This window comes from Copadichromis virginalis, unplaced genomic scaffold (assembly GCF_057382275.1).
Source record: "Copadichromis virginalis isolate Kocher_CV1m ecotype Utaka unplaced genomic scaffold, C_Virginalis_male_GT1.1 unmapped_scaffold_1, whole genome shotgun sequence".
Taxonomy (NCBI): Eukaryota; Metazoa; Chordata; class Actinopteri; order Cichliformes; family Cichlidae; genus Copadichromis; species Copadichromis virginalis.
The window spans coordinates 5456013-5473857 of record NW_028188589.1 but is presented as its reverse complement, the minus strand read 5'-3'; the positions used below and the strand labels follow the sequence as shown (position 1 = coordinate 5473857).

The 17845-nt window shown below is 40.6% G+C and overlaps 1 protein-coding gene and 1 long non-coding RNA gene across 2 annotated transcripts in view; both read left to right on the top strand.

The window, feature by feature from the left end:
- Positions 1-1463, top strand: part of LOC146679643 (stonustoxin subunit beta-like) — a gene marked incomplete at its 5' end in the record, with an annotated part of 2904 nt that extends 1441 nt beyond the window's left edge. Inside the window, one exon of the mRNA XM_085450354.1 lies at positions 1-1463. This exon is cut by the window's left edge and continues 1220 nt beyond it.
- LOC146679642 (uncharacterized) overlaps positions 1-17845 on the top strand; it is a 167233-nt gene that overhangs the window by 139381 nt on the left and 10007 nt on the right. The gene's annotated exons all lie outside the window — the stretch shown is intronic.

Below are 17845 nucleotides of genomic sequence, written 5' to 3'. Positions count from 1 at the left end.
TCCAAAGAGCTGAAAACATGGTCGACGCCTCATTAGAAGAATCATCTGGACATTTGTGAGGAACTCTAACCAAGAAAGCAACGTCACACAGATCCAACAGACAGTTTCCATGACTGCAAGTGTTGAGTGGAAAAATGCTACATTGCATTATTGCATCCTCTCACCACAGGAGGCGCTGTTGGCACCACTGATTGCTGATCAGCTGTTCTCTGATGATCTGATTGATACTGTGAATAACGGGACTCACTGAACTCTGTGACACAGTGAAGATTACAGAGTTGAACTTCAACATCTGACTGACGTCACACAGACAGAAGGATGAACCAGTGAGGCACAGAACACAGTTACTGGAGATACTGGATCAGCTCCATGTGAACCTCTGATGGAGAAGCTGCTGAGCCAGAGAAACATCAGGACATGACAGCAGCTGCACTTATCTAACAACATGTAGCAGAGCTGATCTATGTTAGAGGATCTATCACAGCAGCTGAAGCCAAAGTCCAACACTGGATACCAGCTGAGCCTGTGCTGAGTGTAGTGTTACAGGAAAAGGGCAGAAACACTGGTAGCTCCCAGTGATGCTGACTGGGGCACAGAGCTGAATGATGCAGCATCAGGACACTGTTTCAGTCTGACTGACAGAGAAACCTGTAGCTGTATCTACATGTGAGGCAGAGGCCACACAAGCAGCTTTCTATGTTTCACAGTGACTGAGATCTTCAGTGGGGGTGGACATGCTCCTGTACAGACCTCTGAGGAGAACCAAGGTGCAGTCAAAGAGTCCAGTCTGTCCTCACAGATGTGAACATGTGCTTTCATCAGGTCTGCTGTCAGCTAGCAGGCTCACATCAGAATCACTGTTCCTGAAAAACACAGTCTGTGTGACATCATCAGTCAGCTGATGGTCCCAGATCTGAATGGTTTCTGTCTCTACTGAGGAAGTCAGAGAATATCACTGAGGTGTGGATCAGGTCTGAGTGAGCTGTGGAGGGACAGCTTTAAACAGTCCACAGGTCTCACGTCCTGCTCAGTCTGGTAGCAGATACCTCGTATTGTTCCAGATGTGCTGACATCAGCAGCAGCACAGCTGTGTGATACCATGAATCTCAGTTATTGATCCAACACACAGTAAATACAAAGATCAGGATTTCTGAGAGTAATCATTATGAGTCTGAACACATGATCACTGAATGTTAGTCTCCACAATAATAAGCTAACACAAGCAAACACAGCTTTCAGCTCTTATTTTGAAACTGGCTTATTTAGAGAGCTGTGATGTGAGCGTGCCTGGCTCTGAGGCACTTGGGTCAGCCTCTGTTGTTTAGAAGTGTTACAGACTGTGAATAACACAGACCTGTCAGTTTCCATGTTTGTCTGTAACACAGCTCAGGGCTCCATGCTGAACGCATCCATCCAGTGTTATTGATCCAGGACTGATACCAGCATTGGGATCAATACTACAACACACAGTCACATGTGTCCACGTGATACAGTTTGAACAGCAATCAGATGTCTCTGTATGAGGAGGCGGGGTCACAGGAGGTTCACAGAAACTCTGCAGCAGCATCATCAGCTCACATGGAAACTTTGATGATTCACTTCTGTGGTGTTTTTACAGAAACACGTCACAAAATTAGCTCCACCTGTTTTGTGAGCTTTGAGTTTCTTGTCTTCATCCTGGATTCTTGTGTTGCTGTTTTTACACACAGCAGATATTTCCTGGTTGCTTCCTTGATGACCACATGAAGCTTTCTGAAGCTTGGATTGAAAACGCTTCATTACTCAAAGCTTTCCAACACAGGCCTCTGTGCTGCCATCTGGTGGACAAACATGTGAAGTGCAGCGTGAAGCTACAAATGAAACTGCTTCAGCTACGTTTATATATAACATACTATAACCTATATAACTATATGTATAGTGTATTATGTAGGTTTTAGAGCTGGGGGTAGAACTGCTGATGGCCTGGTTGTTATTTATGTTCCCCATGGTTCACCAGCTCTCACACAACATCAGCACCAATGATCCACGTCCTTATAAACCTCTGAATCAGGTCCTGAAGCAGTGACGTCCTGAGTGAAGACCTCACTGATCACATGACTCTGGTCACCTGGACTCAGTGTTTCTGAAGCAGTGTGCTGGGTTTTTAAAAATACGTGGCTGCTGCCTGATGTTGGGCCCACAGAGGAAGACGACTCACTCGCTCTTCTTCACTTCCTCCTTAAACATGTGGAAGGAGAGCAAAGTGCTGCCAGACTCTTATTTCTGACAGGAACAGAAGAAACCACAGCAAACTGTTGCAGTTCTTCATCTTCATCACAATCTGTTTATTTCTGATGGTGTCTTCAGTCTGAGGTTTGAAGTTTCCATGTCTGTGTGATGTGTGGTGTGAAGGCTGCTGGTTAAACTGGGACTCACTGGTTAAAGCACTGAGTGCTCATAGAGAGATGCTCCATGAGTCCCAGTACAGACTACAAACATGGTGGAAACTTAGCTTTGATATCCACACACTCTGCACGTCTGTGAGTAACTGTGATGAAGATGTGCAGAGATCTGTGTCCAAACAGGAGAAAGACTGTAAAGACTCTGTGCTTCTAACAGCCTCTGTTAACATATGTGAGGCTGTTTGTTGTTGTTGCCATGGAGCTTTGCACTGTTTGGGTCAGCAGGTCATGTGATCAGGTTTGTTCTGCTGGACGATGGTTCAGTGTCAGGTTTGTTTGCATTCATCAATAAATATCTAAATAAATCAAAGACTCCATGTTTGTTCTTTCATCATGTGACCTCTGCTCATCCATCTCTGTGTGTATCAGGATACATTTGGTTCATAATACACAGAAAAATCAGTTATTACCTGTAATAAATGTGAAAGATTCCTGCAGTGATAACCAGGCAGGACTGAAACACATCCAAGCTGTCACCACGGTAACAGCACCGCCCATCCACAGGTGAGGGGAGGAGCAAAAAGAGGGACTTTGACCATTTTATACTAAAAACAGTCAACTAATGTTTCTAATATGAAACAAATAAGCCCACATTAATGTGAGCGTTTATTAAATAATAATAATGATGATTTCCTCCTGATCTCATTTCCACAGCAGAGAAAACTGTGGTGTATATTGAGGTGGAGGGTGTGGTCTGTGGCTCAGGTGTAGAGTGAGGGTGGGGTGCACCACAGCAGCATGCTGGGACTGCTGAGGGTGGACGAGGGAGTGATGATGACATCAGAGCTGCAGCACAGAGACCAGTGAACACACAGTCTGTTCATCTTTGCATAGATACAATATACAGCACAATATTGAATGACAGACACGCTGTGGGAGCTTCCACAGATACACTGACGTCAGCATCCAGAGTCCTCCTGCTGCTCCCCCCTCAGAGCCCCGTGATCAGCACCAACACATTCAGTTAGATGACAGAGTCCAGCTGCAGCTAGAATCAGCTCCCCTCTGTGAACAACAGCACAGCGTCAGTGTTTCACACTCAGTGAAAGGAGGAAACAGCAGAAGAACACCATGTGTGCTACGTTTCCCAGGACACACTACAAACTGCACAAATACAGAGCAGCACGTGGAAGGACCTGGAGCTGCATTTACAGAGCTGCAGACAGCGTGATGTCCTGTATGGACAGGTGGAAGGAAGCAAGTCCTCAGCTGGAACACTCGTGTTTGTCCACAGACAGGAAACACAGCAGGAAACTTCCTCACAGAAGTGCAGCTCATGGATAACACACTTCCTGTCAGTCAGAATGAGGCTGCAGCCAAACACAGAAAGGTGTTTTTGTCCAGATGAGCCCAGAGAAGAAACACGAGTGTTCACAGACATCAGAAGCTCAGAGAGGTGAAACATGAGGTTGGAGTCCTCGTCAGCATCCAGAAGAGCTGCTGTGAAACCCTGAGTACTCATGACAGACTCTGATGGCACAAACACATCATGATTCAAACAGAAAGACAAACATGGAGCTCCTGATCCTCCTGCATGAGAACAAGCTGACATGAGCGCTGTGTCTGAGAGTGTCTCCCTGTCACAGTGACAATAACACAGCTGCTGCTCACAGTCATTAAACTGACCTGAGGTCAGCTGTGCTCCTTACATATGAACCATGTGACCTCACATCAGTGCTGTGGATGACTGTAGTCATAGAAGAGTAGAGCTGTAGCAGGTGGTGTGAGGAGGAGGTGGTGTATTCTAGTTAACGCAGTACTGAAACACTCCAGCAGAGGGCGCTGTTAAGTCCTTATTGTAACACAGTTACTGTGTGCAGTTAGACTTCATACATAATCTGCACTTATTTCCATCAGACATGCTGTCAGTAAATGATTGGTTTCTATTGATTCTACTTCCTGTTGACTCGTTTGATGACAGTGAAACAATCACAGCTGATTGTGTGATGATGTAAACTGTCACTGTTACATTCAGTGTGTGTGACATAATGTTAGTGCAGGCTGATAACAGCCTGGTTCTGTTAGAAACACATGAACGTGTCCATAGATCAGTGTGTGTTTAACATGAGAGCTTCAGCCCTGCTGATGTGTTAAATAAAGACATGCAGGAAAACTGATGAGACTCTGAAATAACTCTTTATATTTATAATGTAACTCTGCATCAAAAGAACAACAAAGGATCCCAGACAGGTTTCTGTGAACAAAGACCATTCTGATGTTTCTGTGTTTCTAACACTTTGACATTATTAGTAAACAGACTGCAGTGAGCAGCATTTATAAAGAGCTTCTATATAAAGATATGACAGCTGTTTGACAAGTTTATCACTCTGTGTTTGGACCTGATCAGTCCAGCTGTTTACTTGAAACATGTTCATTTACCTGTTCTGTTATATTCATGTTCTTGTCTCTGTTGAAAACACATTTTAATGTCCCTCAGATTTTTCTCCCAGATGAATAAATCTAAAAATGACACAAACTGACTGCAGCTACTTTTTGTCCTTTCTGTCAAAAACCTTCATGTGACTCATGAGAGACACGTTTCAGCTGTTTGTGACAGATCAGAGGCCAACAAGTCATTTATAACACTTTCCATCATTGTTTAAAGTTCTCAGTGTTTCTGTGTTGCTGCGTATAGGATCTCCCAGCATCATCACTGTGCTGTCCAATCATTGTGTGCGAGGTTACCCTTATAGTGCGATGTGTGTTTGCACAAAGAGAAGCATGTGTGTCAAATATAAATAAGCTCAGAACAGAAACAGCTGCTCGTTTCTTCTGTTTAGAGTCAAGTTAGTGTTTTGTGTCTTTGTTTGAGGCCTGATGTCGAGCAGAGGTGTGTGTAACTGCACTGGTCTGTTATATGTGTGAAGTGTGTGCTTCTCTTCAGCATCATCTTTGTCACTGCTGATTCCTTTGTGTCATCATGTGTTGAGAAGAGAGAACAGTTATAACGGAGGAGCAAAAGGAAGCCCTGAAATCTGCATCAACAAGGAAGTGTTGGCTCACCAGTGATCCCAGCAGAGCCACTGGTTTGGCTCCAGTTGTTCTAGATTCAATGATGTTGTTGCTACAGACACATGTCAGCATCTTTATTGTAGTAAAGTCTTGTAATGTGAAGATAGAAACAAGGCAGCAAACAGCTCCATGATCTGATCTTAATGATGTTGTTTTTATTCCTGTCTGTCAGAACTGGATTGGAAACTATCAAAGGTCTAAAAACAGCCTCGACCCTCCCACAGAGCAAACTTTACACACGTCATCTTTCAGCTACAATCTTTGTTGCAGGGATCTTCTGCCAAACAAGGCTGAGAGAAGATTTCTTACAGCTGTCATGTTGATGCTGTTTCAGTCTTTGGGCAAACACACTCATATATTAGGGCTGATATCAGGGCTGCACAAGTTCTTTGTGTTTGTGATCATGAATAATAGAAGTGTGGAAGGCAAACATGTTATTGTTGGATGAAACTTCATGAATCCTTTGTAGATTTGAGCTGTTGGAGCCTTTCTTTTCTCTTCAGGTGTACAGATGCTGAGGAGGCAGGTGAAGCAGGTGGAGCTGTTGTGATGCTGGCAGAGGGTGTGTCTTAGTAACTCTGTGAGGCAGAACTGGATCCAACATTGTGGATGTGTTGATGTTGGAGCCATTAAGAGTCTCTGGCCACACTGTAGGATTTCCCTTTGATCCACTGTGGGGGCATTTTGGAGTCTGTCAGTGAAACTCTTCATGTTTGTGTTTGACTCCAGTTTATAGAAACAGAGAAATGTGTCATGCTTTTGTTCGGCCTCCACAAATACACACATTTGTTCATTGGTTGGACTTTTTGGAAGGAGACACATTGAAAACCATGTTAATAAGATCTTGTTGTTTCCTGTGGATCCGACACAGAGAGTGGACTTCAGACAGAAAGCGTGGAAGAGATTTTAGAGGCCGTGTGTGGCAACAGGAAGTTTCTGTGTGTTTGCTGATCTTACATGTGGAAAACAACACGTGATGTTTGTGAAGTTCTACAATGATCATTGTTCTCACAGCATTTTGAGTGGGAACAGTTCAAACTGGGAGTAGTGGGAGTTATTTACTGATTGAAACAAGCTGAATGTTTCTGTGACGATGAAGATCAGCAGCTCAGCTGATCAATGAACTGACATCTATCAGTCGTTTCATGAGATGAAGTCATCAGCAGACATTTGTTCTGACTGTGTGATGAATGTCAGAACGTCAGGGCTCTGCTTTAGTCACTGCTTGATGATCATTGGCTCATTGTTGAATCCAGGGCCCAGTCTGACCTCTGACCTTTGCTGCAGGTCTTCTGTGTTATCTCCACTTTCATGTCTGATCTTCTGCTGTATCGTCCAAAATAAACATCTGGATCATTTCCAACACTTCAGCAGATCTTTAGTTTGGGCAGTGCAGCACAGAATAACACATATTGTACTATACTGCCCACTTCCTGATCTTATTGGATCTGTGTGTGAGGTTGGTGAAGGAAACACATGTTTACTGAGTGAGTCGCTGCCATTAGGAACTAGTTTTTATATCACAGCCTGGAAATCACACAGGACCATTTCTGCAAGTGAAAAGTCGTCATTGGAGGAAAATGATTGTGTAGTTTGTGCGACTGAAGAATTGTCCCAACTACATGTGCTGCTGACCCTTGACCTTTTCTTTAGGTGCACAGAGGAGTCTGTGGGAACATCCAGAACTGAGGCATCTTGTGTACAAACGTGTTCAGACCAGATGTCAAATGATGTCAGATGTCATCCGTGAATGGATGCAACTGTGGATCGTTCCAATAAAATGAGGCAGTTTTGTAAGTACAAGCCCACTACAACCCATCATCAACATTTTAAATTACATTATACATCTTCACTGATATAAAGCACCACTATTTTAACCTGATTCACTTTTTCCACCCTAACAGTTCATTCCTCAAATCAAACAAGATATTTGACCCTAAAAAAATGCATCAACAAATAATTTTGTAATAAAATATTTATTCTTCAACTTTTACAAGTGAAATCAAACAAGTGTGTTTAAGAGTGAAACCAGAGTGGAAGCTGCTCATATAGAGTCCAACCCAGGCTAAAGTAAGCTGAGTAGAGCAGCACCATCAAAGTGTCGGCTCTCTGAACACGGTGCAAGATCGCCATCTGCAGGACAAAACTAGTTTTTCTCGCCCTCCTCGTCAACATCAAGATGATGTCATCGTACAGCAACTGATTCCCTGTCCGTCTGGAACAAAGCATTTACATTAAAAAGACATTTACAGAAAATACAAACACCAACAACACATCTCATCATCACATGATATTTTATTATTTATTATATTATATATTTTTATTGTACCATCAACATCAACAAACACCAGCATATTTTCTTTGAGATTGAGTAGAGTGGACCTTTCCCTTGGTTCACTTCCTGCTCGCAGCATCAGCTGACCTCTGACTTCCTGGTTAAGGTCTCTCAGCGTTGACTGGAATATCAAATCGGACTCACACCATGTTCTTGTAATGTGGTCATGTCTGTCAGCTGTTTGAAGAGCATCTCTGGCCTAAACACAATAGGAAGAACAACAACACGGCAAAAAAAACAACACATTTCCATATTAGATGAAGGGCACCGTAACTGGAAATGGTAACATTCATCTGATGCTGCTTTGGATTTATCTTCTGTTTTAGACCAACTTTGATCACTTCGAGCCATCTTAAGTCCGTTTGTTCTTCTCACTCACTAACGTCTCGTATGATTTCAGATCCCTGCTGTTCCCCAGCTGCCCTGTAGGTGGCCTCAGTGTGTCTCACACCATTTACAGATGATTACAGGTCGTTTACAGTTCAAACAGGTCCAACATAAGAAATATGCAGAAAATATCCTGCTATAACAGTTTGGGTCAAAGTGCAGATGTTCCAGATGTTCTGAGTCTGTCTGTGTTTCATGTTAACATGTAGATGTTGGACCAAAGTGAAGCTTTTTGATGTGACAGCAGGAATGTGAAGTGTAACTCTGAGCTCTAGGAAATGAAACTAAACGGACTTTTTCTCCTTTATTTATAGGAAAGTGTAGGAGAGCAACAGATGAACAAGCGTTACTGTAACAGGAAACATCAGAGGACCTTTATGTTCATCATCATCACTGTTTCCTTGTTCTGTCACAAACACACAACACTTCCTGCTCTCTCTCTGATGGATCTGATTGGCTGTTTCATTCACAGGAGGTCAGGGCGTCACACAAACAGCTTTAACTGCACAACGACACACTTTAAATCATCTGCAGACAAACCTGTGTGTTTGATTTATGAAGAAATAATAAAGACGTGTGTACAGCTGTCCATGAAGCAGCTTCTCACACAAACTCTGACACTTCAGCCACTTTAATTCCTGCAAAGCTGCGTAATAAAGAGCTGTGACTGCTATGAGCTGCTGATGATGACTGCATGAAGCTCTCAGCTGAAGCTTCTTTCATTTATTTTAATGTTAATGTCGCCTTTTTAAGTCTGTGTGAGGATTTTAATGACACACATTAAAGGAGCTTCTTTGATTAGAACCAAATTCATGTTGATTTTCAGCCTGAAATGATAAAAACTTTAATAATTCTGTTTATAATCATCAACCTGGAGACTAATGAAAAGTATAATAGTGAAAAAAAGCCTTTATTATTTGAGTAATGCCTGAATCTGCTCAGAGACGGAGACAACACAGAGGTGTTGATGACAGTTTGACATTAACTGAATTAAAAACAAAGTGCTCTTATTGTGAAAATCTGCCTCCTACTTCTTTAAATCATTTTTATGTATTTTTTAACCTCACAGTGAAACATTGAGACATTAATCTGACACAGTTTGATCAGCAGCTGTGTTTTCACTGACGTTTCACTTTGATTTGTTCAGACTGAGCAGAGAGGATCGGTTCTCTGTGTGCGCACTGCTGAGAAACACAAGCTCATTTCTGCTGTTTCATGAAAAGTGTTATGGAGGAACAAGAAGTTCAGCCTCTAAACTCTCAGCGTGAGGACTGAGTGAAGAGTTTCAGAGCAGAGAGTTTTGGCTCACAGCTTTTAGCGTTTACACAAAGAGACGATTACGCACTTGATCTTAGAACATCTCCACCTCCTACAAACACCTCCTGAAAGTGAAACTCTTACAAACACATCAGGCCACAACCTGCTGCAGGTTAATGATTGATCTGAAGGCAGCTGACCTTTGAGCAGGAACTTGTGAGTCTTTTATTGTGTTTAATGCTCACAGTGCTGAAGCCTGCAGACACACCCACATCATATTATTTGTTCTCAGGAGATAACATAGAGATTTTGGCCCTTTCTCAATGTGCGTACTTGCGTTCTCGTCTACTCGTGATACGTCATCAGTCGGAGACCAAGTACTGTTCCAATTCGAAGTACGCATCAAGCCGAGTTCTCGCTCCGCCCGTTTTATCGAGCATGCATCGGTGGTGAGTTGTGTGGACTTGGTACAGCTAAATATCCCAGAATGCATTTCGTCCAAAACTCAAACGCGGCAATGGCGGACGAGCGGGGCTGAAAACTTTTAAATATTACTCTTTCTGGGTCACAAAATAAACATTTAAGTTATTTCAAGCGAGAATGTAGCTGTGTAAACTTCAAATATCTGCTCGATTTATCAAGATATCATATATTTCCAAACGCGCTCCGACGTTTTCGGAGACGTCTGTGACCCGCCAGCTCCATAGCAGACAGCGAGGTCAAGGATCATTAGAGCCGGCGAGAACAGCGGACTCCCAGCACATCGTTTTCACCCCTTTTATTAAGGTATGTACACGTATGTACATGTACACTATTTTTATTAATAGAGATTTCACCACTGAGGTTAAACATGATATATAAGTCACTTAGATCACTTCTAAATGTTAATGTTTGGCTTATTTCAGTGTTTTATTTGTTCCTGAGTAAACCGGTTTGGCTGTGATTAAAGTTAAGCTTCATAACATATTACTCACAGTTAAATTAAGAGGGGACGGCAGTAAAAACTCTGGACCTGTGACATCATCAAGTATGCCGGTGTTCCAATTGTACAAATTGCGAGTCCGTGCTCCCGTTTCCGGCAAGTCCGTGCTCCCGTGCGGTCTCGGCAAATCCGGTCTCGCCGAGAACGCGAGTACATACTTGCGTACTTAGAATTGAGAAAGGGCCTCTGACTATATCGCTCTATCGGGAGGCACCAAGATGGCGGCTTGAACAGTCGTGTTTTTTTCAGGAGCTCCGAAAGACCGCAAAATTTACTAAGTAACTTCATTCTCTTTCCACTCGAATTATAACTATGGATGCCCAAAAGGTTATTAAGAATGCAAAGCTGCAATTTGTGCCGTCAAACCCCAATGTTAAGACGTCGTCGCATGCTAAAGTCAGTGACCATGGCTATGCTAACACTGAAGCTGCCAACGTGGGCTTAAACAAGCGAGAACGGGGAGCAGACTCGGCGCCGCCAACTCCTTCAAAACAACCGCCAGAGGAGAAAAGAACAAAATCTTCAGAGAAGGAAGACGATATCTCCAATAAAACTATTTTTGAAGCCATTATGGGACTTGACAAAAAATTTGAAGCACAACTGGAGGATATCAAGGAACAAAACAGACAAAGTGCAGCTATGGTTGCCAGCTTGGCTAAGGCTGTAGAGTTTAATGCTGCAGAGATAGTTGATTGCAAACTGAAAGTTGTTAAACTGGCAAATGCGAATGAACAGCTGCTTAAAGACAATGAAGACTTGAAAAGAAGAGTGAGAGAACAGGAGCGCTACCGAATGAGGTGGTGCCTAAAACTGAAAGGGATGAAGGAAGACAAAGATGAAAACATTAGAGTGAAGGTTTTGCAAACGCTTCAGAAGATTGCCCCTGACTTGAACTTAGAAGAGGCCGTTGATATTGTCCACCGTTTAGGGAAACGAGTTGATGGCAGAAACAGAAACATCATTATTCTATTCACACAGAGGCGAATTAAAGAAGAGTTGTGGAGGTGCACCAAAGACTCTTCAACCTGCAAGCAAGAAGGCATCAGTTTCGCAGAGATGTTGCCGCAGGAGGACATACAAGATCGACAGCGCCTATGGCCTCTGGTGGAGGAAGCAAGACGTGTGGGTAAACGAGCCTACTTTCGTGGTCCACATGCCTTCATTGATGGACGCAAAGTTGAGGAAAGACAGGAGAACTAAAAATGACAAAAACTGAAATAGTGGAAACTTGTTAGCGGTCTAAGGAGCTCAGCATTTAGTACTTTTTTTCCTTCTTTTTCTCACGTGGTGAGTGATATTCTGTCTATAGTTCATGTTGAATGTTAACATTTGTTTTGGTTCTTTAAATGTTAGGGGTTTAAGAGAATCTGTTAAAAGAAAAGCCTTATTTTTGTACTGCAAAAGTAAAAAATCTAACTGTATTTTTCTACAAGAGACTCATTCATCTGATAGTGATGTATCTTTTTGGTCAAACCAATGGGGTAGCAAAATCCTGTTTAGCCATGGCTCAACGAGGTCGGGGGGTGTAGCAATTTTATTCAATAACTTTCCTGGGGATCTTGTAATACAACGGACTGACTTGAATGGTCATTGGTTGATTGCTGTAATGAGAGTTGAAAGTTTGTTTTTCATTTTAGTCAACGTTTATGGATATAATAATGAAAGTCAGAATAAAATTATGTTAGAAGATATAACTTCAAATATTTTTGAACTTAAAGATCGATACCCTACAGAATACATTTTAATGGGTGGTGATTGGAACATGACTCCTGATGAATGGACTGATAGATGGCCCTCAAGGACAGGTAGACCACAAAAAAATAACTTAATTATAGAATTTTTGATAAATAACAACTTGACAGATATTTGGAGAGTAAGAAATCCAGGATTTAAGAGCTTTTCTTGGTTTAAACCAAATGGAGCTTGTAAATCTAGAATAGACTATTGGCTAGGAAGTGACATCATTCTTAGGCACACTGTAAAAGTTGTGATGTCAAATGCACCTCTATCTGATCATTGCTTTATTGAACTGTGCTTAGAATCGGAAATTAGACAATCAAATAAAAGAACTTATTGGAAGTTCAATGCCAAACTTTTACAAAATGAAGACTACTGCGACATAGTCAGAAAAATTATAAAAGATATTATGGCTGATCATCTAATTGTAGGCTATACCAGTAAATGGGAATTCATTAAATTCAAAATTAGAGAATTTAGTATTCAATTCAGTAAAACCATAAGTCAAAAGCAAAGAGAATATGAATGTAAATTATTCCAAGAAATTACTTATTGCTGTAGTAAAGATGATCTAAATACCCAAGAAAGGAGTAAACTTATGGAGTTGCAAACTAAATTAGATCAGCTCTACCTAAATAAAGCAGAAGGAGCTTTTGTGCGTTCACGGGCCAAGTGGATTGAGGAGGGGGAAAGAAATTCTTCATATTTTTTTAATTTAGAAAAGAGCAGACAGAAAAGAAATTTTATATCTTCTCTGTTAATTGATGGCATTGAATGTGACGACCCTAAAATTTTGGAGAATGAAACTTATACATTCTATTCCAATTTATACTCCTCACAGTTCTCCCAAGCAGATTGTGATGTCTTTTTTGATCAAATAGATAATCTGATCCCTAAAATTGATGAATCATTTAAGGAATTATGTGAATCTGACTTCAGAATTGAAGAGTTAGATGCATCTGTTAAGAAAATGGCACTTAATAAATCCCCTGGTCCAGATGGGCTAACAGTTAATTTCTTCCAATTTTTTTGGGAAGACTTACGGGAAATTTTATTCAAAGCTATACTGGCCAGTATTGAAAAGGGAGAATTGATGTCTAGCATGAAACAAGGATTAATTACATTAATTCCTAAACCAAACAAAGATAAACGACAATTGGATAACTTAAGGCCCATAACTTTATTAAATACAGATTATAAAATTTTCTCTAGCTCAGTTGCAACAAGGCTCAAACAAGGGGTTTCAAGTATAATTAGTGAGACACAATCAGGGTTTTTGAAAGACAGGAACATTCATAATAATATCAGATTGGTTTTAGACTTACTGGACTACAATGATCTAATTAGTGATGACAGTTTTATTCTTTTCTTGGACTTTTATAAAGCTTTCGATTCAGTAGAACATCCTTTTATTTTAGAAACACTAACTCGATTTGGATTTGGGGATAAATTTAGGAAGATAATACACTGAACAAAAATATAAACGCAACACTTTTGTTTTTGCTCCCATTCCCCATGGGATGGACGTAGAGACCTAAAATTCATTCCAGATACACAATATAACCATCCCTCCCAAACAGTGGTCACAAATCAGTCCAAATGTGTGGTAGTGGGCACATCTGCTATATTGAGATAATCCATCCCACCTCACAGGTGTGCCACATCAGGATGCTGATCTGACATCATGAGTAGTGCACAGGTGTACCTCAGACTGCCCACAACAAAAGGCCACCCTGGAATGTGCAGTTTTGTCTCACAGCAAAATGCCACAGATGCCACAAGCAATGAGGGAGCGTGCAACTGGCATGCTGACAGCAGGAATGTCAACCAGATCTGTCGCCCGTGCATTGAATGTTCATTTCTCAACCATAAGCCGTCTCCACAGGCGTTTCAGAGAATATGGCAGCACATCCAACCAGCCTCACAACCGCAGACCTCGTGTAACCACACCAGCCCAGGACCTCCACATCCAGCAGGTTCACCTCCAAGATCGTCTGAGACCAGCCACCCAGACAGCTGCTGGAACAATTGGTTTGCACAACCAAACAATTTCTGCACAAACTGTCAGAAACCGTCTCAGGGACGCTCAACTGCATGCCCGTCGTCCTCATCGGGGTCTTGACCTGACTCCAGCTCGTCGCCGTAACAGACTTGTGTGGGCAAATGCTCACATTCGATGGCGTCTGGCACGTTGGAGAGGTGTGCGCTTCACGGATGACTCATGGTTCACATTGTTCAGGGCAGATGGCAGCTGAGAATGTCCCAGTTCTTGCATGGCCAGCATACTCACCGGACATGTCACCCACTGAGCATGTTCGGGATGTGCTTGACCGGCGTATACGACAGCGTGTACCAGTTCCCACGAATATCCAACAACCTCGCACAGCCATTGAAGTGGAGTGGACCAACATTCCACAGGCCACAATTGACAATCTGATAGACTCCATGCGACGATGTGTTGCACTGCATGAGGCAAATGGTGGTCACACCAGATACTGACCGGTTCTGGGTCCCCAGACCCCCAATAGCGCAAAAAACTGCACATTCCAGGGTGGCCTTTTGTTGTGGGCAGTCTGAGGTACACCTGTGCACTACTCATGATGTCAGATCAGCATCCTGATGTGGCACACCTGTGAGGTGGGATGGATTATCTCAATATAGCAGATGTGCCCACTACCACACATTTGGACTGATTTGTGACCACTGTTTGGGAGGGATGGTTATATTGTGTATCTGGAATGAATTTTAGGTCTCTACGTCCAACCCATGGGGAATGGGAGCAGTAACAAAAGTGTTGCGTTTATATTTTTGTTCAGTGTAGATATACTGTATAATGATATAAATAGCTCTGTGTCATTAGGCTATGGCACTGGTAAAAGGTTTAGCGTTAAAAGAGGAATTAGGCAAGGGTGTGGAAGCTCTCCGTTGTTGTTCATAATGGTTGTGGAGATGCTCGCAATTCTAATTAAAAACAGCAGCGTTGTTGGAATTGAGATTATGGATAATCTTTTAATAATTAGTCAACTTGCAGATGACACTACTCTTTTCTTAAAAAATGAACATCAGATCCCCCTGGTAAAACAAATAATCGCTACATTCTCAAAAGCTTCAGGCTTAAAGTTAAATTTAAATAAATGTGAATTATTGGCATTAAAAGAGTGTAATTCACAATTACTGTACGATATAAAGGTGAAGAAGGAGGTAAAATATTTGGGCATCACAATTTCAAAAGATCACAAAGTCTTAGAAAAAGTAAATATTTTAGATAATGTTGACAAATGTAAGACAATCTTAAATAAATGGTTACAGAGAGACATCACAATTTTTGGAAGAATATTATTAACCAAAATGGATAGTTTATCTAGATTTATATATCCAGCTTACTCTTTATCAATATCGAATAAAGTTATTAAGACAATTAATGGCTTGAATTTTAATTTTATTTGGAGGAATAAGTGCCATTATATATCTAAAGATGATTTGGTTAAACCATACATTGAAGGCGGTGGAAACGCAATTGATTTTGATGTAATGAATGGTGTTTTGAAACTTAAATGGTTAAAATCCTTCCTAAATAATCCACACTCCATTTGGTTTTTTATACCAAATAAGGTCTTCAACACACTGGGGGGTATCGACTTTCTCCTAAAGTGTGACTTTGAAATTACTAAGCTACCTGCTAAACTCTCTGAATTCCATAAACAGGTCCTTCTTTATTGGAAAATGTTATTTAAACATAATTTCACTCCACATAATAGCCCAATTTGGAACAATAGATATATGCTGATAAACAGAAAATCTATTTTTATTCAAGATTGGTTATCAAAAGGTGTTTGGGCAATTGCCCATTTTGTAGATGAGGAAGGACATGTTCTAGGACATCAAGATTTTTGCCAGAAGTTTAATATCCAATGTTCTAAAAGTAAATTTAATCGGGTTATAAAATCCATTCCATTGTCACTTAAAAACATAGTTGTAAATGATATAATATATTCTGACATCTCCCCCAAGTTAAGGCAATTATATATAGATGGTATTCGATTTTGTGATGTTAAATGCAACAATAAGTTTCTTAGATCTTCATTAAGGAGTCTTTATTCTCCAAATTTACTTAGACGTAATTACATATTAAAAGATTTCCAAAGGAAAGAAATTGAAAAAATAAGAACTGATTATATCACCTTCCCTATCCCTCCTAAAGGGAAAGAAGTCCAATTTAAAATCTTGAATAAAATTTACCCGACAAATAGACTCCTTAGTGATAGATTCAAAATAGAAACAGGTAATTGTGCATTTTGTGAAACAGAAGAGGAGGATTTGGATCATCTATTCTTTTTGTGCAATTTTATACAAATATTTTGGTTGGATTTTCATACCTGGCTTTATTCCAAGGGGATTCAAATTACCCCATTTACCCTAAATATGATAATGTTTGGAGAGTTTTTGAAAGAAAAGAAAGCTAATTATGGTGTTAATGTGTTATTAATCTTGTGCAAGCATTTTATACATAAATGTCATTTTTTTAAGACTAAACCAACACTAGCTTACTGGAAAAACGACTTAAACCTGTTGGTTAAATCTTTGACTTTAGTTAAGAAGAAAAAGGCTGCTTCTTTTATTTCCTTTATAGAAGATTTTGATTTAGTGAGTTAATAATTTGTTGAATTATGTGACCCCATCTTTGTATTTTATTTTCACTATGCATGAAAGTTCCTAATATGTAAGAAAGGTCTATTCTCTGAATCTGTAATATATGGTGCATTTTGTTTGTATGTTTATATTACTAATAAAAAAAAAATAAAATATATATATATATATATATATATATATTAGGGGTGCAACGATACACAAAATTCACGGTTCGGTTCGGTTCGATACTTTGGTGTCACGGTTCGATATTTTTTCGATACAAAAAAATGTTCATGCCTTTTTAATTTGTCATTTATTAAAATTATAAATATATATTTTAACACAAAAGTACAGTTTTTAAATTTAACCCTAACCCTTGTGCGTGTTGTTTTTTAGCTCGTCATATTGCAGCCACAGAAATTCTTTTGTCCATGAAACCATAAAGCTGCACTTTCTTTTTGCCTTATAGTCTGATTTGTCATAACTTCTCCGTTTTGTGGTAAGCTTTTCTTTGGCTGTCACTTCTTCACCCTGACCTGTCTTATTTGGCTCAGCAGAACTAAAATATATATCTGTCTGTGAAGGTTCTCAGTCATCCAGGTCATCGTAGTGAAATATATATCCTGCCGCACTCACATAAGCTCAGCGATTCTCTGCGCGATCAACCTCTCACATGTTTAAGCTGCGGGAGATTTCACTTGTCATGTTTGCATAGTAAGCTAACAATTAATAAGACGATGTCAGAGGAATTGGTGCACAAATTATCATCACTCACAGATCAGTGCTGTCGCTCTCTATACACAGTTCGCGCGATTGCAAAGTGAAAGCAAAAAAACAAGCGTAAATTCAAACACGATTTCAATATGTCACATATTGACAGTGGCTCACCCAATGACATAATTACCCAGCTACATTTCTGAAAGAATGCAAAAGCATTGACATATATTTTTCCTTCCTACAATAGCCCGACAGGCAGGGCAGAGATAGCCCCGGGACGTCGGGCTAGCGATATTGCGAGCCCTGTATCTGATTGAGGAATCACTCATCTTTGGAAAAGAGAGTTTA